This window comes from Pseudoliparis swirei, chromosome 24 (assembly GCF_029220125.1).
Source record: "Pseudoliparis swirei isolate HS2019 ecotype Mariana Trench chromosome 24, NWPU_hadal_v1, whole genome shotgun sequence".
Lineage (NCBI taxonomy): Eukaryota > Metazoa > Chordata > Actinopteri > Perciformes > Liparidae > Pseudoliparis > Pseudoliparis swirei.
In genome coordinates this window covers 1,493,273-1,518,308 of record NC_079411.1, presented here as the reverse complement: position 1 = coordinate 1,518,308, position 25,036 = coordinate 1,493,273, and the positions used below count along the sequence as shown (strand labels likewise).

Below are 25,036 nucleotides of genomic sequence, written 5' to 3'. Positions count from 1 at the left end.
AGGTTCAAGGTTTCTCTTCTAACCGCAGAATAAATGTTTTTTTTCTTCTTTTCAACGGACCGATGTGAAGACTTTTACAGGGGGGGAGGGGGTAGCCAACGACGTAGCCAACGACGTAGCCAACGACGTAGCCAACGACGTAGCCAACGACGTAGCCAACGACGTAGCCAACGACGTAGCCAACGACGTAGCCAACGACGTAGCCAACGACGTAGCCAACGACGTAGACAACGACGTAGCCAACGACGTAGCTAACGACGTAGCCAACGACGTAGCCAACGACGTAGCCAACGACGTAGCTAACGACGTAACCAACGACGTAGCCAACGACATAGCCAACGACGTAGCTAACGACGTAACCAACGACGTAGACAACGACGTAGCCAACGACGTAGCTAACGTCGTAGCCAACGACGTAGCCAACGACGTAGACAACGACGTAGCTAACGACGTAGACAACGACGTAGCTAACGACGTAGACAACGACGTAGCTAACGACGTAGCTAACGATGTAGCGCGATGACATGCAATTTCTTTTGTATTTGTAGGTAATATAATATTTATATGTATATATATATCTCTGTGTATATATATATATATATACACAGAGATATATATATATACACACATACACATGTATATACACTACCGTTCAACAGTTTGGGATCACCCAAACAATTTCGTGTTTTCCATGAAAACTCCCACTTTTATTGATCAAATGAGTTGCAAAATGTATAGAAAATATAGTCAAGACATTGACAAGGTTAGAAATAATGATTTGTATTTGAAGTATTAATTTTTTTCTTCAAACTTTGCTTTCGTCAAAGAATGCTCCTTTTGCAGCAATGACAGCATTGCAGACCTTTGTCATTCTAGCTGTTAATTTGTTGAGGTAATCTGTTGACATGTCACCCCACGCTTCCTGAAGCACCTCCACAAGTTGGATTGGCTTGATGGGCACTTCTTGCGGAGCATACGGTCAAGCTGCTCCCACAACAGCTCAATGGGGTTGAGATCTGGTGACTGGCCACTCCATTACAGACAGCAAGCTGCCTGCTTCTTCCCTCAATAGTTCTTCACAATGTGGAGGTGTGCTTTGGGTCATTGTCCTGTTGGAGGAGGACATTGGCTCCAATCAAGCGCTGCCCACAGGGTATGGCATGGCGTTGCAAAATGGAGTGATAGCCTTCCTTATTTAAAATCCCTTTTACCTGGTACAAATCTCCCACTTTACCAGCAGCAAAGCAGCCCTAGACCATCACATGACCTCCACCATGCTTGACAGATGGTGTCAGGCACTCTTCCAGCATCTTTTCACCTGTTCTGCGTCTCACAAATGTTCTTCTGTGTGATCCAAACACCTCAAACTTGGATTCATCTGTCCAGAACACCTTTTTCCAATCTTCCTCTGTCCAATGCCTGTGTTCTTTTGCCCATACCAATCTTTTCTTTTGATTGGCCAGTCTCAGATATGGCTTTTTCTTTGCCACTCTGCCTAGAAGGCCAGCATCCCGGAGTCGCCTCTTCACTGTCGACGTTGACACTGGCGTTTGGCGGGTACCATTTAAAGAAGCTGCCAGTTGAGGACCTGTGAGGCGTCTATTTCTCAAACTAGAGACTCTAATGTACTTGTCTTCTTGCTGAGTTGTGCACCGGGGCCTCCCACTTCTCTTTCTGCTCTGGTTAGAGCCCGTTTATGCTGTTCTCTGAAGGGAGTAGTACACACCGCTGGAGGACATTTTCAGTTTCTTTGCAATTTCTCGCATGGAATAGCCTTCATTTCTAAGAACAAGAATAGACTGGCGAATTTCACATGAAAGTTCTTTTTTTCTGGCCATTTTGAGAGTCTTATCGAACCCACAAATGTGATGCTCCAGATAATCAACTAGCTCAAAGGAAGGCCAGTTTTATAGCTTCTCTCATCAGCAAAACAGTTTTCAGCTGTGCTAACATAATTGCACAAGGGTTTTCTAATCAGATATTAGTCTTCTAAGGCGATTAGCAAACACAATGTACCATTAGAACACTGGAGTGATCGTTGATGGAAATGGGCCTCTATACACCTCTGGAGATATTTCATTAGAAACCAGACGTTTCCACCTAGAATAGTCATTTACCACATTAACAATGTATAGAGGGTATTTCTGATTGATTTAATGTTATCTTCATTGAAAAATACAATGCTTTTCTTTGAAAAATAATGACATTTCTAAGTGATCCCAAACTTTTGAACGGTAGTGTATATAATAGGCCTCCTTCTGTGTGTGTGTGTGTGTGTATGAGTGTGTGTGTGTCACCACTGACTGGGATAAGAGCAAAAACCCACAGAAGCCATTATGGTTTTAACCCCCCCCCCCCCAAAAATGAATCCTTCCCAACAAACATTGAGGCAGATTAATGATGGTGGTCCACAGACACACACACACACTCACACACACACACACACACACACAGGGACACACACACGACCACATGTGACTTCTTGACATTTGCAGCGAAAATGTTATGCCGTCATTAACTCCCACTTAAAAGAAAAATACTAAATATATGGAGAAGAAGAAGAAGAACAACAACAACAACAACGAGGAGGAGAGAAAGAAGAAGAACAACAAAGAGCTGATGAGAACATCATCACTTTCATGAAGAGAAGAGGCAACAACAACGTCTGACACACAAGGAACGTTCAGCTGATGTTCAACCATCTCATGACACACACACGCGTGTGCATGGACATGTCTAACCACCTCATGACACACACACACGCGTGTGCATGTAACAAACAATAAAGCACAACACCTCTAAACCTCTAAAGCTGGAGGAAGGTGGAGGCTCCTCTTCTGTAGAGAGATGAACACAAGACGGACGCATCATATGATCAAATGATTTTCACATGAAGTCGTGCTGCATACGGTCCGACAGACAAAGAGAGCGATTCACAGACGGCCACACATCGTTTATTATGGGATGGAAAAGACACACACGGGATTGTTTGCTGGTCGACCTGCAGCCTTCAGCTCTGGGGCAAATTTCATGGGATGATTTTTGGTGTTTGATCCTAAAAATCTTTTTAAAAAGAGGACATTTAGATCTTTGATGATCCTAAAGGACGTCGTGATGTCAGTGAGGATCGTCTTAAACAAGTTAAACATTACACTACGCTTCTAAAGTTTGGAGTCACGTAGAAATGTCCTTATTTTTCAAAGCTCTGTTTTTTTAAATGAAGATAACATTAAATTAATCAGAACTCTCTACATAGTTAATGTGTAGATGACTATTCTCTGGTGTTTAAGTCTCTACATAGTGTGTAGAGGCCCATCTCCAGTGTTCTAGTGGTACATTGTGTTATCGCCTTAGAAGACTAGCGGAGGGGTATAAAACACTTTAAACCCTTTTTATGTGAGCGCAGCTGAAAACAGTTATGCTGGTGAGAGAAGCTATAAAACTGGCCTTCCTTTGAGCCACAAGAAGAACTACATTAATATTTACTATAAAAATCATTATTTATAACCTCCTCAATGTCTTGACTAGATTTTATATATTTTTTAAATTCTTTTGATAAGTAAAAGTGAGTTTTCATACAAAAAAAAGAAGGAAATTCCTCATGCACCTGCAATGCCAACACACACACACACTGTGGCTTTAAAGGAACACCCTGTGGTGAGAGCCTGAGATCTGAGTCCATTTTGGTGCTGAGGCTAAGTGCTGCAGTGAGTTTAATAGGGGGCAACCATGTGACACACACACACACACACACACACATACAGATAGTTGCAGACGCACACACGTAAGCTTGTGTGTGCACAGACGCACACAGATACGACCATATGGCTGCTTTTAAGTCGTCGCACTTCACACTGACCCCCGAACACAACACACACACACGCACACACACACACACACTAGTATTGTTGCGGACTGCATGTGAACCGCAGATTATTTACACAGTTTAACGGTAGCAGCACCGGGTAACGGCAGCAGCACCGGGTAACGGTGGTAGCAGCACCGGGTAACGGCAGCAGCACCGGGTAACGGCAGCAGCACCGGGTAACGGTAGCAGCAGACAAGGGTGAATTCTAACGTAAATCATGAACCGTTCGTTTTGTCAAATTTAGATTTTTTTGGCGAGAAACTTCAATGAATCCATTTGTTTGAACATAAATAAAATGTAAGTTTAACTTCTTAACAATCGCCCGATGCAGCTTCATCAACACGGCTTCAAACGGAGAGAGAGAACCCCGGAGAGCGGGATCACATCTCACCGTCTTCCCCCCGGTACCAGAATGTCACCGCGACACGCAGCGACCCCGAGGGAGCGCCGACCACGGGTCATCAATATTTCCCTTTTTGCAAATCAAAGGTCTAGTGAACTCTGTTAGAGAGAGAGAGAGAGCGAGTGGGTGTGTGTGTGTGTGTGTGTGTGTGTGAGTGTGTGTGTGTGTGTGTGAGTGTGTGTGTGTGTGTGTGTGAGCAGATCAAGAGTTCAATATTTGCTCGGCAGCAGAGGAGCCGAGCCTCCTTGCATTAATATTTGATGATATTATCACTAATATGGAGGAATGTTCTCTTCCACGGCTCCACCTGCGCACACACACACACACTAAGTCGTTCCTATCCTTGAAATGTTCCCGAAAACATCCGCCTCCCCAATTCGTCCCGGCGGTCCAAAGGTGGCGGTCCAAAGAGCCTCTGATACGCCGCGCCACGCCTCGCTAAATGTTCTCGACTCGTTAACCTCCAAACGGGCTGCGTGACGATGCAACACGTGACGACGCAACACGTGACCTTTATGGGGGAAATAAAATATATACTGTATATATATTTTTTTAAGTCTAAATCTGCCGAATAGAAGTCCCGTGAGACGTTGCTGCTCGAGGACAAAGGAGGAGAACAATAGAGAGAAATGTTCTCGCCTCACGTCTGTACCGCAAGCCACTAGCATAGCGTAGCTTAGCTTAGCTTAGCATAAGGTCTGCAAAATTTCATTTCATGACCGAAACACATTTCTGACCCGTGATGTCTTCATCCCGTTCCACGGCGCCGGAAAAAAAGAAGAAAAAAAACGTGTGAAAAAGACCTTAAAGCAGGAAACACAGCGCACAGCGCTGATCAAGACATTCATCAAATCTCACCTGGACAATGAATAAAAGATTAATAAATAAAACTGACACTCCTTTGATCTCCTTAACCCTCCGGTGACCTTTGGGGTCAATTTGACCTCAGTCGATGTTTAAAGTCTCAACATATATGATTGACATCATGTTTTCTGCTTCATATTTTACGACTTTTCCTTCTTTAAAGAGGACAACTGGGTGAACATGAAATAAACATGACGATATGTTTTCAATGTCCTGAACACACTCGTGCACATCGGTGTTCTTTGGGGTCAGCTTGACCCCCGGCTAAAATATCAACATGTTATGGACCTATTTTATCGGTGTTGGTTGTTTTGGATGATATTGAGGTCACTATAACTATAACATGCACTTTTTAAAATGTTCAAAGAGGTTTTAGGCCCTAACACAACCAGCAAACCACTGATAGTTCACACATGACGCGGGGGAGGGGCAAACATGAACAAGTTTACACAGAAGCCTTCTACACTCTATTTTATTTAAGGGCTATTTAGGTATCAACAAACACACATTACGTACCTGACACTTACACACGGGAACTAATTGGAATAAGAATGATTCTCTGGAGGTTTAAAGAGCTGCAGTCAAAGAGATGCGTCCCGTTGACGCCACGCCTGAGGAGACGTCCGTCTGAGTCTTTGTTCCCGAGTGTTTGACTCCTCCGTCATGGCGGCTCACGTGAGTTCGTCCTTGTGGATCCGATCTCCGTCAGCGGCTCTCCGCTCCGGCTCCTCACAGAGCGGCCATTGTCGCCGCGGATCAAACATCCAAATTGCAAAAGCGTACGACGGTAATTAACCGGAGACGGATATAATGCGGGGTTTTCTTTGGAAGCTGCTTTTTAAAGTAAACGAAGAAAAAACAGCTTCAAGTTAAGAAGATGGAGAAGTCCTTCATCCCAACGCGCCGAAAGCTTTTACTGCTTTTTATTACTCGGAACCACATTTTTACATCTATGAGATCCAACTCAAGGACGTCTCGAGCTCCATTATGTTTAAAATGTTCTTCTGATCGGGTTCGTTTCGTCTCTTTTATGTTTTCCGACACTTCGGCTCCATAAATAAATGTTTTTACTTGGTCTCAGAGTAAAAATCACAATAACTACCGGAGAACGGCGTATTAATCTTACGTCGCTTTACATATTTTTCATTCTAATTAGGCGGTCCACAACAGAGGAAAACCACTTCACATCAAACTCAAATAAAACTTCATAAATAATTCCCTCCTTTTTGGTTTTCAAGGGAAATATTTATAAAACAATTCTTAAGAGTTATAAATGTGATTGAAATGTGTTCATATGGAAGATTTATGTGGAAGTATGTCTGTATGTATGTGTATATATGTATACATATATACAGGACTGTCTCAGAAAATTAGAATATTGTGATAAAGTTCTTTATTTTCTGTAATGCAATTAAAAAAACAAAAATGTCATGCATTCTGGATTCATTACAAATCAACTGAAATATTGCAAGCCTTTTATTCTTTTAATATTAATATTTTTTAATTGCATTACAGAAAATAAAGAACTTTATCACTATATTCTAATTTTCTGAGACAGTCCTGTATGTATGTATATATTTATATATACAGGACTGTCTCAGAAAATTAGAATATTGTGATGAAGTTCTTTATTTTCTGTAATGCAATTAAAAAAACAAAAATGTCATGCATTCTGGATTCATTACAAATCAACTGAAATATTGCAAGCCTTTTATTCTGATTTATTGCTGATTATGGCTTACAGCTTAAGAAAACTCAAATATCCTATCTCTAAATATTAGAATATCATGAAAAAGTATACTAGTAGGGTATTAAACAAATCACTTGAATTGTCTAATTAACTCGAAACACCTGCAAGGGTTTCCTGAGCCTTGACAAACACTCAGCTGTTATAAATCTTTTTTTTACTTGGTCTGAGGAAATATTAAAATTTTATGAGATAGGATTTTAGAGTTTTCTTAAGCTGTAAGCCATAATCAGCAATATTAAAAGAATAAAAGGCTTGCAATATTTCAGTTGATTTGTAATGAATCCAGAATGCATGATATTTTTGTTTTTTTAATTGCATTACAGAAAATAAAGAACTTTATCACAATATTCTAATTTTCTGAGACAGTCCTGTATATCTTGTTTTTCTTTTTAAAATGTTCTTGGTTATTTTTTCTTTATTTTATATACATTTTCTGATTTATTTTATATTAATTTAGGGATATATAAGCAATTTGTTAAGTGTTGTAAGTTTGTTTTGTATATTATATAGAATAATATTGTATTCTATATAGAATAATATTGTATTGTATTAGATTTGATTGACTGAATAAAAAAATAAAATACACAAATACACAAACTGAATTCAGAATGTATTTGGCCCTGAGCGGCCGGACAGAGTAAAGACTAAATAAAGACGGTTTTATGGGTTTTATTTCTTCTCTGGAGAGAAAAGCCTGAAGTCTGGAGTCGGTGAACAAGAGAAACCCGACGGTTGTATTTTTAACGTTAAATTGGAGACGCTACGCCCAAAATCCTCGTTCTTCATGCATTGATGAATTATTGCGTCACAAATACACATTTAGGATCTTTATGTTGCGACTCGTCTCATTAGAGCCAAGAAAGCAAAAGAGTTTCAATTCTTTGATTTATTCACTTCTTAAATGTCAGGATTACGCTAAAACAAATTAAATATACTTTTCTTTTAGCATTTCACTAATTTTCAAAAGATATTTTTTAAGTCGTTCACCGAGTCATCGGGAATAAAACGATCAGATTAATCCTGATGATGATCGACCAGAAAAATCACTAATTTAATCCAATAATTTCCACCGCGTCCTTCACGTTCACCTCGAGCTCAACCAACGGACCCGGGAGCTCACCGATTGGACGGTTCTCGCCGCAATGCTTCCTGGGAGTCGCGGTTCCACTTTTCTTTTCTTCTCTTCGGCTTTTTAAAGAGTCTACGTGGTTCCTGAACGTCTGAGGAGTTCCACAGGGAACAGCTTCGGGTCCGTCCGCTTTTTTGGACAAACTCGCTGCTCTGCTGTCGCTGACTTCCACCTCCAGCCCAATTCAACCCCACCCACTTCACCCCCCACCCCCACCCCCTTCTCCACTTATACCACAATTTCCTTCTGAGATGATATTCCAAAGGAATTTGTCCTTCTGGTTTTGACCCTTACATTCATTACCACGGCTCCGGCTCCTCGGCGGCCGCACAGAGGCCTCATTGTCGGAGCCGACACAGGACTCGCCCAATCCCACGAAACCGCCGCGTTAATTAACCGCAGACAAGTGTGTGTCATGCAGCGTTTTTGGAGCAAAGCATGCAAAACATCCACGAATTAGATTCACATCCATTTTATGTTTGTAATTTCGTAAAATGTTAAATATTATATAAAAGGTGGAGGCTTCAAATAAGCCCAGTCAGCTTTTTGTCTCTTCCTGCAGATATTAATGTATCTCTGTTGTGATTTTTATTTTGTTTTATTGATTGGATTGTGCAAATTAAAAAGAAATGAATGAAATAAATCTTTTTCCCAGTTTGAATATTTAAAAAAAATAGATGTTGCACTTTCAAATTTCTTTTGTGTGCAGATGAAAAGCTTAAAATAAATCTGGAGTCACATGATCAGCACAAATATATACGAGGAAGAAGTCTTCATATTAGTCTGGAGAAGGAAGAGAAATATAGACACAAAGAAAAGTGGAGGAAAAAAACTCAAACCTGCCTACGCTTCAATTAAATGAGACGAAAATGTGTGTGTGTGTGTGTGTGTGTGTGTGTGTCATAATTAAAAGTTGCTGAACATAAGTGGCTCTTGGCAGACATGAAATGAAAACATGCATTTCTCTATTCTTGCCTCCGAAAATAAAAAGAAGTAAAAGTGACGTTGACTTCAATAAAATGTCAAAATACTGGCGGCGGAAATAAAAAGAATGAGAAGGAAAGAGAGAGAAGAGCGGAGGAGAGGAGAAGAAGTAAAAAATAAAAAATAAACAGAAGTTAAATGACAAGAAATATAAAAGGAAGAAGGGAGAGAGAGAGGAGGAGGAGGAGGAGGAGGAGGAGGAGGGACATTCCTCCTGACGGTGACGTTGACCTTCACTCTCTCTGCCGTGTGCAGCGGCCCGGTGGCTCGATTCCTAACCGAGGGAGACACGGTGAGATCTCAGAGCCCCCCCCCCCCCCCTCTAGCACCACTCGGTCCTCACACACACACACACACAGACACACACACACCTCCACTTATGGCCGACTCCACTTTGGCATGTACAGTAAATATCTCTCTCTCTCTCCCTCGTTCCCTCTCTCCCTCTCTCTCGTGAATTATCCCTCAGGGGTTGCCAGGTTTGTTGAGTTGGGTACTGAGGTCTGATCATAAGTCGAGGAGTGAGGAGAGAGGAGCTAGAAGAGGAACGAGGAGAGGAGCTAGAAGAGGAACGAGGAGCTAGAAGAGGAACGAGGAGAGGAGCTAGAAGAGGAACGAGGAGCTAGAAGAGGAACGAGGAGAGGAGCGAGGAGAGAGGAGCTAGAAGAGGAACGAGGAGAGAGGAGCTAGAAGAGGAACGAGGAGAGAGGAGCTAGAAGAGGAACGAGGAGCTAGAAGAGGAATGAGGAGAGGAGCGAGGAGAGAGGAGCTAGAAGAGTAACGAGGAGAGAGGAGCTAGAAGAGGAACGAGGAGCTAGAAGAGGAACGAGGAGAGGAGCGAGGAGAGAGGAGCTAGAAGAGGAACGAGGAGCTAGAAGAGGAACGAGGAGGAGGCGAGGAGAGGAGCTAGAAGAGGAACGAGGAGAGGAGCTAGAAGAGGAACGAGGAGCTAGAAGAGGAACGAGGAGAGGAGCGAGGAGAGAGGAGCTAGAAGAGGAACGAGGAGCTAGAAGAGGAACGAGGAGAGGAGCGAGGAGAGAGAAGCGAGGAGCTAGAAGAGGAACGAGGAGAGAGGAGCTAGAAGAGGAACGAGGAGCTAGAAGAGGAACGAGGAGAGAGGAGCTAGAAGAGGAACGAGGAGCTAGAAGAGGAACGAGGAGCTAGAAGAGGAATGAGGAGAGGAGCGAGGAGAGAGGAGCTAGAAGAGGAACGAGGAGCTAGAAGAGGAACGAGGAGAGGAGCGAGGAGCGAGGAGAGAAGAGCTAGAAGAGGAACGAGGAGAGGAGGCCGTGATGAGTCCTGCACCCTCAAGGTGACGACTCTGGACTCTTGAGGCTCCTCCCCCCTCAGTTCATTCATCTCTTCTCCTCCGGATCGTTTTGCTCGCGGCGAAATGTGAAATATGTACAAAATACAAATAAAAACAAGTGACGTAAATAACCCAGCGAGCTCCTCGCCGAGCGGACGCCGAGACGCGAGGCGGCGGGAGAAAGAAAGAACAACTGTCAGAGTGGAAGAGCGCGAGGTCTGCAGACGGAGAGAGAGAAGCGGCGCTCGGCGGGCGGGAGGAGCGCCTCACAACATGGCCGCCGCCGCACTGAAGCCCACGCGGCGGGCGCCGTGCGCGACTCGCAAGATCTGAAGTTGGCGCTTGAGTCGACGTGGTTTCAGAATAAAAGCGAGAGAAAGTTATCCCGTGTCACCGGGTCACCACGCTTCCACCGAATGTAAATAAATTCGCCGCAAAAAATAGTCCCTGTGTGAATACTCTCGTTTTCTTCTGTTTGAGTAACGTCAGCTTAAAATACTCCTGGAACCAGCTCCTCTGGGGCTTTACGGAGCCTTCGAAATAAGTTTATATATGTGGAATCCTTCAAAAGAAGTTTATATATATGTGGAATCCTTCAAAATAAGTTTATATGTATGTGGAATCCTTTTTCAAAGATTTTGGATTAGGAACAGTTGGGGTTTGTAACTGCGTGACACGGAGTCGGGAGTTCTGGAAACACCAATGGGACACGGTGAAACCCAGTTGGCTCGATGATGGCAGTTAGTCGTTGGAGGTTGAGGGTAAAATACTCGCCTGAGCCTTTAATAAAGAGCATTTATTCAGAGAGAGAAGAAGCCGTTACTTCCTCTTCACGCCGCTCCGTCTTCCAGTATTTTACAAGGTCGCTCGTTTCATCCTCGGCATCGTTGGGCGGTCGTTGGGGGTTTGGGTTTCTTCATCTAGTGGACTCCTCCTCCTCCTCCTCCTCCTCCTCCTCCTCCTCCTCCAGGCGCACAGATTAAAAAACGTTCCTTTATTTTTACCCGTATCACACGAGGGAGAATCGGCCGCCTCGCCGTGAACCGCCGGCACTCAGGTGTTTCCACGCAGCGAGTCACACGCGAGAAAGGTGAACAACGAAAACTCCGTGTCGGCAAATTTGATGCCCATTTTATTTTTTAAATTACTTTGTTGTTTTTTTGCCCCTTAAGCTGCCTTTACCGTCTGACCTCCTGACCTCGGTGGCCAAACCGTTAGCTTGACGCGAGTCTTAAATCTTTAACGGTTGGTTTTCCGTTTCGTGCTTGACCTCGTTTGGTATCATAAAAAATAATAATAATCCCAAAACAACCACGAGGTATTTCTCTGCAAAACAACTAAATCAGAACTTCAGCAGCAGGCATGAAATGTTCTGTTAATGTGTTAAAATTAAATTAAAAGGTTAATCACGCAGCGTTGTGTCAGGACCTGGCGGACCCCTCGACAAGTTCACCACAGATACATCACGTTGAAGCCAACAGGACTGCTAGATGAATTTTTATGTCGGGGAAAATGGGCTTTAACATCCTTAATTCTCTCAAATATCAACTTTGTTATCCGCCTCATGAATCTATCATCAGCCCGTTTCCCCGACACGGATGAACCCGAACGGTTTCGGTGCCGGCGACCCCACGGCGGTTTGATTCACATTGATTTTTTGCGTAAGCTGCTCCGCTAACGTCATCGACGCCACATTTAGTTTATGCCGTCTGTAGGAAGTCGAACGCCGTCACGCAGTCCTCAGAGGACACGGAAAAGAAACGCTGCGCAGCTCCTTTCTGCTTTTAAAGGAGTTGTTATTTTATAAAGGTCGTCTTTTTAGTGAAAAAAAGCATCAATATCCGTAATATTATACCAACAATAAAGCGTATTCATGAACTCTAAAATTATAATTAATTAATTTGAAGAACGAAAGAAAGAAAAGGTACCGCATGTCGTCGTGCCGATTGAAGTCGACCTTTTTGCATCACGCCTCCGTTTATCCCGTCGTTTGTGTTTCGGAGACGATGACAAACTTCTGACTTCCTGTTTGATCTCTTCTAGAATCCCCTGATGTCAGCGATCCAGCCGGTTGGTTCTGGACTCAAAGACGGAGACGTCATGAACTCCTTTACCATTATTCTATCGGGCTGTTTGTCTTTTATGATATGATTTGAGATTACTTTATTTGTCCCACAGTGGGGACATTTCAAAATCACAGCAGTGGTGCACATCAGAGCATTAATGAAAATAAATATAAAACACAAAAACAATACTAAAAAACTAAATACTAAAATATATAGGGGGAAAATAAAGTAAAGATTGATTAAAGACGAACGCCTTCAGAAAGTTAAGGAACCTCCTCTCAACTCAAAATACAGATTTATACCAGAAAACTTTAAGGTTAAGGTTTAAGGTTTTGATTAAGTGTGTTTGTTCGGGTGTGTCTAACTGACGTCTTGGGGACCTACATCTGTCCACACACTGACGTTGTGGGGACCTACATCTGTTCACACACTGACGTTGTGGGGACCAACATCTGTTCACACACTGACATTGTGGGGACCAACATCTGTTCACACACTGACGTTGTGGGGACCAACATCTGTTCACACACTGACGTTGTGGGGACCAACATCTGTTCACACACTGACGTTGTGGGGACCAACATCTGTTCACACACTGACGTTGTGGGGACACTGACAATAAAACCGTTTAAAGGTTGCCGGTTTTATTATTTCCTTTAAAGCTTGTGTGTCTAAATGTTTTGTCTTTTGCTGAATGAAATGAATAAACTTGTATTTATTAAGGTATCGATGAGGTCCGCCTCTCTGAAAGTGTTCTGGTATTAATGTGTATTTTGAGTTGAGAGGAGGTTCCTTAACTTTCCGAAGGCGTTCGTCTTTAATCAATCTTCAAATAAACGGAGTAGCTCGCCATGTTTCAAACCTCCGTCGTCTCCCGTGTGCGCGGCGGCAGCAGACGGTTCATTTAGCCTACGTGTGCTTCTCGTTTCGCCCAAGGCCAAATTCATAATGAAGTCGCTTTCTGTCTTTGAACAGCAAATAATTGCTTATTGGTGGCGAGTCGGTTGTTGTGCAAACCTCATCCCTCACGCGTCCTCCTGGGGTTCTTCTTTTTATATTTCATAAAAGCAAAGAGAGCTTTCTGAACACTCTCGCTCCATTGTTCCAACTCGCCCATCTGTCTCCCTCTTTGAGGAACTACATTTCCCAGGGTGCACCTGCGGGGCAGCATCAGTGGCCTGGCGTGCTGCCGTGCCCAGCAGGGGATTGTTCAAACAAACACGCCCAAATTAAACCCTCTGGAGAAACACACACACACACACACACACACATTAAAGCACTGCTCCACAACCACAACGTTTCATTCACAGTTCACACACACTTAAAACGTTGTATTTATCAAGAGTATATTTAGTTATAGTCAATTAAATCCGATTATTTTTATCTTCGTCGTGTGGAGACTAGAATGTGTAATTATATACTTTTTTTGGTGACACTAAACGACACTATAGGGACTCTTCTTCCTCCATACCTTCATATATTCGTTCAAACTACATTGTTGATTCTCTTAAAAAGAGTCAAAGTCATTATTGGGTCTATAAAATGTCAAAAGAGTTTTGAAAAATGTCCAAACTGACCTCTTAAAATGTCATATTAGTCCGATTAACAGTCCAAAAAACCCCCGGAAGATATTCAGTATACAAAGATTTAAATAGTTGCCGATGACGTCGTCGCTGCTGCAGATTATTTCTTAATGATTGGGAGCAGACGGTTGCCGACTGTCCCTTTAGCTCTCAACCATGACGGCTTAAAACTGCTTAACCGCCTGCTCAGCTCCTCTATTATCTCATTAGCCGGTTCCTCTTGCTCGGGAACACAGAGGTGCTGTTTGGTTGTAATTCACCGTTAACGGCGCGCTGAATGGCACCCACTTTTATTCTAATTCCATTCACAACAGGATTCTCAGGGAGACGCAGAGATCACAGGACTTCCCTCATTAAAATAATAAAAGCGTTCCTCGAGCTGAATCGTCACAGAGAACCGGAGAAGTCTGAAGCCTCTCGTAGGAAAGGAACTAAATATCCTCACTAACCAAAACTGTCCTCGCTCTCAATGTCGTGTTTCCATCACTTAAGAGGACAAAACATCGACTTAATTCATTTTCCTCACATTACCATAACTGCTTCTTCCAGAAAGATAAAACGTACCCCAAAACCTTAAATTAAGTCTTCACTCTGAAATGTGACGATTTACATTATGGGGACCTGAATTGTGTCCCATAAAGGTCGGTGGGTCCCCACAACATGAGTGTGTGAACAGATGTAGGTCCCCACAATGTCAGTGTGTGAACATCTGTAGGTCCCCAAAACATCACACCAAAAGAAACATACTTAATCAAAACCTTAAACCAAGTCTTCACCCTTTGGAGAGTCCCCGCAATGCAAGTGTGTAAACACATTTAAGTCCCCACAACATCAGTAATTCAAGACCAAATATGTACACACACACACACACACACACAGGCGTGTTTCCATCACTTTAGAGGACATAACATCGACTTACATTAATTGTCCTTACCATAACCATAACTGCTACTTCCCGAAAGCTAAACTTTAATACACGCCCAAACACACACACACACACGCCCAAACACACACACACACACACACACTCACAAGCTCCATCATGCCATTGATCAAATACTCTGAAAAGGAAATTGCTCAAATATGACCTTTCACACAAAAGCAGCCATTATGGAAGAATAAGAAGGAATTAACGAAAAGGTGGGTCCAAGTAAACATTCCTGCTTCTCTAAAGCCTTGACACCTAGCAGTGTGTGTGTGTGTGTGTGTGTGTGTGTGTGTGTGTGTGTGTGTGTGTGTGTGCGTGCGTGTGTACTCCAAACACTAACTCTATATTGTGCATGAACCCACATGGTGTCAGCGTGCAAATAATAGTACCAAGGAGGTCAGGTAGCTCACATAACAAAGGGAACACACACACACACACAATGGAAGGCTTACATGAATTTTGGTTTAAGTCGAGGACGCCGTGTGCAAAGTTTAGTTTAAGAAAATGGAGGACTTTGGTCGAGGAAAAGAGAGAGAGAGAGAGAGGCAGGAAGCTGACGTGTTGCCGCTTGGTCCTAAACTCCACAAATCTGATCTCCAAACTATCATAAATCATAATTCACCATTTAATTCCTGTTTATGGATGCAGACGTATAAAAGATTGTCAAACATTGTCCAGCTTTAGCTTCCGTAAGTGCAATTTAAATGTTTTAAAATGTTTACACTCAAGGGAGCAACGATGTGCGGAGCTTTAACTTATTTATATATCGTCTGTAAAACATGAACAAAAGAAAATATACATGTCATGAAATACAATAACAGAATATTTGTTTTAAGGCTTAAAAACGACTCAATGTGACATCAATTCAGTCAGTTACGGAACATAAATTAATGATTAAATACCAAATTAAATCAGGTTATTGCGCCACATTTTTAGGGGAGGACGTGAGGACTTGAACAACAGGAGCATAAAAACAGATTGTGCCGGTGAATCCTCGTCAAATATCAACCAGTGAGCTGATAAACATCCAGCTGCAGGTTTATTTAGTTATTTATCAGCTGGATATTAAACTTTGAGCCTTTCTTTCATTACGTTACCATTTATTATTATTAATTATTGATTTAATCCTGCAGAATAATGAGGCATATCACCAGACATCCGGGTCACGTGTACATTGTAAAGTTGAATTACTTGAGTTTCACAATCATGATAAAAAGGCAAAAAGACTATCTTCTATATTTTGTTAGTGTTTTCACACGTACATTGTGGGGACCTATATCTGTTTACACACTGACGTTGTGGGGACCTACATCTGTTCACACACTGACGTTGTGGGGACCTACATCTGTTCACACACTGATGTTGTGGGGACCTATATCTGTTTACACTCTGACGTTGTGGGGACCTACATCTGTTCACACACTGACGTTGTGGGGACCTACATCTGTTCACACACTGACGTTGTGGGGACCTATATCTGTTTACACTCTGACGTTGTGGGGACCTACATCTGTTCACACACTGACGTTGTGGGGACCTACATCTGTTCACACACTGACGTTGTGGGGACCTATATCTGTTCACACACTGACGTTGTGGGGACCTACATCTGTTCACACACTGACGTTGTGGGGACCTACATCTGTTCACACACTGATGTTGTGGGGACCTATATCTGTTCACACACTGATGTTGTGGGGACCTATATCTGTTCACACACTGACGTTGTGGGGACCCACCGTCCTTGATGGAACGCATCACTTCATTTTAGTTGTTGAAGGCCATTTATTTCTTGATCGACTAATTGACGGCTCGTTGGGTTTTTCAGGCACATTGATTATTTATTATTCACCATTTGGTCGATATTTAGGAAAAATGCGAAAGTGAATGAAAAACAACAACAACCGAGACGTTTGTAAAAGATTATAAAAGGAAGAAGAGGAACTTCACAGGAAGCTGCCTCCCTCCTCTAGATGGTTCTTTTGAAGCTTATTTACGTCTTAAAGAAGTGGAAGAAGAAAAATAAATAAATATCGGCGTGAAGCATTCGACGGCGGTTTGAATCCTTCTGGCGGTTTCGATGAAGGTGCGTTGTTGATCGTTTGAACGCGAGGCTTTCTGGGTAAATAAAGGTTCACACACACACTCACGCACACACACGCAAACACACACACACAAACACACACCTTCTGTCGACATTTACCCAGTGCCAGTGTTGTATTTTGCTTTTCCACAGATTGCAGTCCCCCCCCCCCTCACACACACATGTGCACACACACACACACACACACACTTGTGCCCCCCTCCCTCCCCCCCACACACCTCCTTCCTCCCCCTGACCCCAAAGAGAGCAGCCCTCCTCCCACGGGGATCCTGGTTGGCATGGATCGGCCACCGGGATAGCTCTACACACATGCACACACACACACACACACACACACACACACACACACACACGCATGCGCTTTCACACACACATTACTGTGGGGCAGGATGTGTGTGTGTGTGTGTGTGTGTGATTTACATCGTTGGGTAGATCGCTGTCACTCTTCCCCCGACAGCTCCCGATTGAAATGTGTTTTGTTTTCCCCCTAGTTTAAAAAAAAGGAGCTCATGAAAAGAATTAGCAAGATGAGAAAGTGGCAGTAAGATCTCTCAGGCGTCCGTCTGTCCGTCTGTCCATTACGGGAACAACAGCCGAGCGGGGGAGGGGCACTCCACTTGATAAGAGGAGGATTTGTCTTTGAGTACAGCCGGTAATCGAGGGACGAGCTGGATAGATGGATCGGGGAGATAGATCAGACACTCTCAACCAAAATAGATGATCTTTGATATGACGAGGAGGAGGAGGAGGCTCGTCTTCATCAAGCCTCCTGCTTTCATTCTTATGCAGAAAACTACAGACACTAACCCTCAGAAACATGCAGCTGACAGGAGTTATCCTCCAATAGAAGAGCAGCAAGGTGCAGGGCTTTTATTGTGAAAGGTAAGAATGTAAGGAGGAATAAAGTGTTGTCTTAGTGGTCTCCTCTGGTTGTATAGAAGTCTATGCGTCATGTGTTAAAGCTGCATTCTCTCTGCTGACCACCAAGGGGCGACTCCTCTGGTTGTATAGAAGTCTATGCTTCATGTATTAAAGCTGCATTCTCCCTCCTGACCACCAGGGGGCTCCTCTGGTTGTATAGAAGTCTATATAGTGACTCTACTTCTCTTGTTGTATTCCCTCAGTAAACATTGTAAACATGAGTTTATGTCTCAGTCTCTAGTTTCAAGTCTTCTTCTATACAGCATGATGTCATCATTTATACTTTATGGTCATTTAGAGTCCATAAAGCAGGGGGCGCTTTAGGGGCGGAGCTCCAGGTGATTGACAGCTTTCAGAGTCTCTCTCTCAAAGGTTTTGAACATTCAGTTCTTTGTGACACATTTAAAGGTTCTTTGAAGAACTCCTTAAAGAAAAGGTTCTTTAAAGAACCCTGGTTTGAAAGGTTCTTTGTGGAACCATAAATGGGGCCTTAACCCTTGTGTTGCCTTCGGGTCATTTTGACCCGATTCAATATTTAACCCTCCTGTCGCCTTCGGGTCAATTTGACCCGATTCAATGTTTAATGTCGGTGTTCTTTCGGGAGTCAACAAACAAAGATAAAGTACCTCACACTTAAACTTGGAAAACAATATTAATTCTAATAATTTTCTGGAGATTTTAATAGCTGGGGTCATATTGACCTCAAGGGTAAAATATGTTAGTAAATATAAAGGTAACAGGAGGGTTAAACATTGAATCGGGTCATATTGACCCGAAGGCGACAGGAGGGTTAAAGAAGTATTTTAAGGTTCTATGAGACACATTTATAGGTTTATTGAAGAACTCTTTAAGGAACTGGTTCTTTAAAGCCTTCATGGTTCTGTGTTTTCAACAGTTTTGAAATAATAACACTGTAATAAGAGATAAAGACTAAATATAAAGACAGCGCGGTACAGAAGGTGCTGCGATGCACAGTGTTAAAGGACAGACAGTGATCATATGTCACATCCTGCACATGAGGAGGGAGGGGAGGAGGGGAGGAGGTGAGGAGAGGAGGAGAGGAGGAGAGGAGGGGAGGAGGGGAGGAGAGGAGGAGAGGAGGAGAGGAGGGGAGGAGGGGGGGAGGGGAGGAGAGGAGGAGAGGAGGAGAGGAGGTGAGGAGGGGGGGAGGGGAGGAGGGGAGGGGTTATTAAACATTTAATGTAACCCTTTCAGGACTCTTCAGGGAACTTTGGGAACAAAACTTCCTTCTCTGTCCTCCGGTTGGAAGACAACCGGCTGATAACTCGTCACGCATAGCAGACCAATGATGAAGGAATACACACACACACACAGGGTGGTATCATGGTGATATTACAGGGACACACCATCTCATACTCCCATCATGCATCATGCTCACGTCCCTCTATCGACCGGCGGTCGCTCCGGGGAGTTACCGCCTCGCTCGGGGAATCTGAATAACGCATTTCCGGTGTTTATTACATGGCTGCATGTTAATCTGGACGACTGCAAAGCCTCGGAAAATAAAGAAATGAGTCTTTAAAAAAAAAAAAGAGAGAAAATATGCCGACGCAGCAAAAACACATCAGCAATCAGCCGGAGAACGAGAAACAGCCACACAGCGATTAACATGCAGAGAAACGAGTTCACTTCAGTTAGGAAACTCATTCACGTCGCTGTGTGTGTGTGTGTGTGTGTGTGTGTGTGTGTGTGTGTGTGTGTGTGTGTGTGTGTGTGTGTGTAGCCCTGTGTTTACACTGCTGGTGGTGATTCCTCGGCTCCATGCTGGAGGTCAGAGGTCAATAAAACATTTTAATGTAACACTGCATCGCCTCATTAGGAGAGTGTGTTACTATAAAGGAGAAGAGAAGAAGAATGAGAGAAGAAGAAGAAAAAGAAAAAAAAGAAGAAGAAAAAGAAGAAGAAGAAGAAAAGAAGAAGAAGGCCATGTGGGTCGTCTCCGGTGGGTAAGTAGGTGACAGTTTATTGGCAACATCTGGAAGCAGAAGTGTAACTTACCCCCCCCCCCCCCCAACAACAACAACAACAACAACAACAACAAACAAGTGGAGCGGAGGCGAGGAGCTCCGGCAGGAGAGCGGAGGATAATCTGTCCGTGACATGGAGAGGTCAAAGTAACCGGATTAAACGGAGCTAATGAAATACACCAGGAATGGAGGGTCTGGGAGGGGTGGGGGGGGAGATGAGGAAGTACAAAATAAAAGCCCACATGAACTCATTAACAAAATAAAATAATAAAAGCGGGGGAAGTCAAGTGCTTCTTCTTTTTTTTCTTCTTTTTTTTTTTGGGGGTTGTATTTTTAAAATCAATTTTATCAAAAGAAACAAAGCTGCTCACTTCCCCTACGAGGGATTAGCATTTATATACATTATATATATACATATAATATGTACATCAGAAAGAAAGACTTCCCCAGCAGCGCCATGTCAACAAGTCCCGCTGGGGACGAATAAAGATAGAAAGTGGAGGAGGAGGAGGAGGAGGAGGAGGCACCCCCCCCCCCGCCCTTCCTCCCTCACCTTCCCCTAAAATACAAAATTATTCTCACTGACATTTCCCCCAATGCAGCAATGCGCGCTCCCAGGAGGTGGGGGGGGGTCATGTTTGGAGATTGAGAGCGCGCACTGCCCCACCACCTCCACCAGTGGGGGGGAAAAGAAGAAAAAAAAGAGAAAGAAAATCAACACGGGGGCGCGCGCACGAAGCACGCGCCGGCCCAGAGCCGGGAAGCCGATTGGCCGAGGCGCAGCTCCATCTGCGCACGTGACGAGCCCCGACTTACAATAAATAAACAGCCATGAAAGAATGTATATTAATATATATATATATTTAAAGAACAGCCCCTCCCCCTCCCCCTCCGGTGGCTCCTGAACTCGGACTGAAAGCAGCGCTCGCGCACGCAGCGCGTGCAGGTGGAAACACCTGTCAACAAGCCGGACACGAGCCCCAAAACTTAAAGACACCAATGTTTTTGGGGGGGGGGTCAGGTTAGGAGTCCGGCGGCGCGAGGCAACACCGTGCGTAACACACACACACACACACACACGCACACACTGACAGCTCCACGTACAGCCCTATAGGTTTTCCGGTGGACGCTCCAGCCCCGCTGGACGGACACAAACAGCCAGTTCGACACAGTTACCGGGACCCCGCGGCCGCCCGGTACCGCGCCACGCACGCGCGCGCGCACACCGCCGAGCTTACCTACACAGTGAATGAGTTTGTGCCTCCAAGAGTCAAGTTCCTGCCGAAAGCCGCGCCTCTCTACCGTGCATTGCTGCCGTCCGCACAGACTCGCCATTTTCTGTCGGCCCCTCCCGTGGGCGCGCACATACTGCTGGGTGCTTCCCTGCGCGCGCGTCACCGGTGGGTTTATATTCTCGGGCTGGGTGGAGTGAGATATGAGGGGGCCGGGGCTGCAGCATCCCCCTTTTCTACGGCGCTCATTTGTCCCACCCACCAAAAAAGAGCCCCTTCCTCCTCCTCCTCCTCCTCTTCCTCCTCCTCCTCCTCCTCCTCCTCCTCCTCCTCCTCCTCCTCCTCCTCCTCCCCTCCCAGCATCTCTGCGCGCGAGCATGTGCTGTCAGTGGTCGTTTATTGGGATGTCTGTTTTAACGTGCGCGGCTCTACGTGTGTCAAAGGGCGCGCGCGCGGCTGCGCTTTAAAAAAAAAAAAAATGCGCATTGAAGTCGCCGCATTGTTTAAAATGAACAGATGTTCCACGGTGGGCAGTCAACACACCGGAAGAACCACGCGCACCACGGAGGCGTTGCTGTCACACACACACACACAAACAACAAAACAACCCCGTCCATCCCTCCTCACGCACATCATTCACGTGCACTAATATTCTTATTTAGCCAATTAAAAGATTAACACAAGTTCTCCTTCCAGGGATTATGTCTCTTTTCGATGCCGAGTGGTATTAAGCCAATTAATAACATTAACATGCTCCGTGTGGCTCCGCCCACCCATTGCGTCACTTCGCCCAGATGTTAAGATTTTAATTAAATACCCATGTGAGTTTGAATCTTTTAAAGAAGCGTGGATTATCACCCGTCAGACCCCGCGTGACGCTGGTGACCAACAGGAAGGAACTCGTTGTTTGGAGGCGGCGGCCGAACATCTGGATCCAGAGGAACGTGTGTGGCACCGGTCCAGCAGTGGAGAGCTTATTTTAAAAAGATACACGTCTATTAGAGCAAGTATAGTCGCATGGACTATAGATGACCCTCAGCCGCGACCTTACAAATATATACAAATACACCGGACTACAACAACACATGCAAAACAGCCCAGAGCGCACACACACCACACACACCACACACACACAGACACACCATCGGCCTCGAGGAACATCTGCTGCGGGCCGAGTTCAAACTCCTTCAATATCGAGTTGTTATTATTTTGTATATTTAGTTTCTTTATTTTTTTTACACAGAGAATGTGAATCCGTTTCTCCCTGCATGACGCTAACGAGCTGAGAGCGAGTCCACGAGCCGCTCTCCGCTCCACGACCTCAGAGTCAGTCTCACGTTTCAGTTACGTGATTATTTCATCTAACACGTCGGAACGTGTCCTCACGCAACGTTCACTCCTTAAATTCCTCCTGAAGTCCAGAAACACCTCGGTTCAGACCTTCTGTCAAAATACACTTGCGTCTTCACAGGAAGTTGTTTCGGCTAAAAGTCCCTAAATACAAAGAGAGATTTAGGCGGCAGAAACTACGTGGTTACATTCAGATATCCACGAAACACAAAAACTACGTGGTTACGTTCAGATATCCACAAAACATTAAAACGACGTGGTTACGTTCAGATATCTACGAAACATAAAAACTACGTGGTTACGTTCAGATATCCACGAAACACAAAAACTACGTGGTTACGTTCAGATATCCACGAAACACAAAAACTACGTGGTTACGTTCAGATATCCACGAAACACAAAAACTACGTGGTTACGTTCAGATATCCACGAAACACAAAAACTACGTGGTTACGTTCAGATATCCACGAAACACAAAAACTACGTGACAAATTAGCCTCGTTTCACCGAGACGTCACCTCTCGGTTGGTGGACTTTGAAGCCGCCGCCATCTTGAAATGCGACCATTTTCTTCTTCTTGTTTTTTATTTTTCTAATAAACGGATGTTAGCATATTTGGAAACGGGGACTGTAAACTACATTTTGTTGCGCAACCCTATTGTACAAAGACAAATAAATACAACAACCTTGTAAACTTGTCATATTTTTAACGAAACCAACAAAAGGTTGTCATGACTCTCCCATGTTATTTATCTCCATATTATAGCCGGCCAATCAGAGACCTTATGGCTTTGTCTCATTTGAATTGCACCTTTATTTATGATCTTAGCAGCTAGAATAATGTCAGAGTTGCTGTTATTGATAAAAGAAGCTCGACATTCATCAACGTCGGTTCTTATTAGCTCAAAATATGAGAAACAAAATGAGGGTTTTAATTTTTATTTATTTGGGTCACCTTGATTCTTATGATGTATTTCCTTCTTCCATATTAATTGTGTTGTTTATTGTTTCCCTCGTCGCGCCGCAGCTGTTCACCAATAAATCAAAGTTCCATAAAAGCTCCAAAAACAAACGGCTCTAATCACCAGATTGAAACCGAGCAGACGGCGTCGTTAAGACGGGGAAAACCTCGCCGCCGCTTTTATAAATATATAATGAAAATAAAATAAGAATAAAATAATGAACACAAGGGCAAACGCTTTTAACGGAGTGAGCACTCCGGCTAATTAAGTCATTGAACCCGTCGCCCTCCACCGAGATGTCTCCCGCGGAGGGCTGGGCCGGCGCGAGGGGGAGGGGCCGCGGCCAATAGGAGGGCGCCTTGAGAGGAGGTGGCGGGCAGCGGCAGCCAATCGGCGCGCGGCACCTAAAGGAGACGCTCAGGCAAGCTCTGCCGGGGAACCAGCGAGCTGTGCGGGGGAGGGGGGGGGGCGACAACGGGAGAAATTGCCGCGGAGAGGAGCAGAAATCCTCCGCGTGGTGTTTCAGTGATGGAGAGAAAAAAAGGAGTTGCTCTTTAATAAAAAAACAGGTAAACCGTTTATTTTAATTTCTCCAGAGAGCGCGGTGCGTGTGTGTGCGCGTGTGTATGTGTGTGCGCGTGTGTATGTGTGTGTGTGTGTGTGCGTGTGTGTGCGTGTGTGTGTGTGTGTGTGTGTGTGTGTGTGTGTGTGTGTGTGTGTGCGTGTGTGTGTGTGTGTGTGTGTGCGTGTGTGTGTGTGTGTGTGTGTGTGTGTGCTGACACGCGTCATGCCGGCAGGATGAAAGGGATGAGGGCTCCGTTACTGTGGCAACATTCGATGGAAGGAGACACACTCCTCCTCCCCGTGTGATATGACTCGAGCCTGATGGCATTTCTGTTTTTGGGGGGGAGGAAGAAGGAGGAAGAGGAGGGGGTATGGGGGAGGGGGGGGGTTCAGGGCTTCAGACGTTTCCTCTCGTCTCTGTGAGCTCACCGCGAGGACAATGGGAGGAGAGGCGCGGCCCCTTTAAGAGAGACTGATGACAATGGATGTTTTTTTGGGGGGATGTAAAAATAAAAAAAAGGAAATTTAAAGTGACAGTTCAGACAAATAAAGAAGCCCCGAATGAATCAAACCGCCGTGTTTCTGTCACCGCCGGCTCCCCATTGGCTCACGACGTCACATGACCGGAGCGGGACGTCGGTTAAACGACAAACACGGGAGGAAGTTTGTGGAATTTCACGCGATTTAGAAAATGAATGGCGGCGCGTTTGCATCAAAAACAGCTGCAACGGCGTGAGGGAACGCCAGGGGGGCGGGGCTTACTGTGACTGACAGGTCTGGGTCAGGATACGCTCCTCGGTCGTTGCAAAAATACAGGATGGCCGCGGACACAACGCCAAAATCAAGGCTTCAAAAACGTCAGTCCACGACAAACGGGGGACGTGTACGCCCACTTCTCGTATGCAGTCTGTGATTGGTCCTCGCCGAATGGGGTCAGATCCTTGCAGCCGGACCTCCAGCGGCACCCGGAACCAGAACCCTGGAGGCTATGAGAGGCCCACAGATTTGGACTGAGATGTTCCAGGATCACA

The 25,036-nt window shown here is 44.6% G+C and overlaps 2 protein-coding genes across 4 annotated transcripts in view; one reads left to right on the top strand and one right to left on the bottom strand.

Annotated features, from left to right (window-relative positions):
- Window positions 1–21,207, bottom strand: part of lcor (ligand dependent nuclear receptor corepressor) — a 47,055-nt gene extending 25,848 nt beyond the window's left edge. Inside the window, exon 1 of one of the 2 annotated variants that reach the window (XM_056410270.1) lies at window positions 21,136–21,207. The gene's annotated coding sequence lies outside the window, so the exon portion shown is untranslated. The remainder of the gene's footprint in view (window positions 1–21,135) is intronic. The other variant, XM_056410272.1, reaches the window with a different exon arrangement.
- Window positions 21,208–23,919: 2,712 nt separating this feature from the next.
- Window positions 23,920–25,036, top strand: part of LOC130190737 (MORN repeat-containing protein 4-like) — a 14,009-nt gene continuing 12,892 nt past the window's right edge. The window contains exon 1 of one of the 2 annotated variants that reach the window (XM_056410299.1): window positions 23,920–24,010. The gene's annotated coding sequence lies outside the window, so the exon portion shown is untranslated. The remainder of the gene's footprint in view (window positions 24,011–25,036) is intronic. The other variant, XM_056410300.1, reaches the window with a different exon arrangement.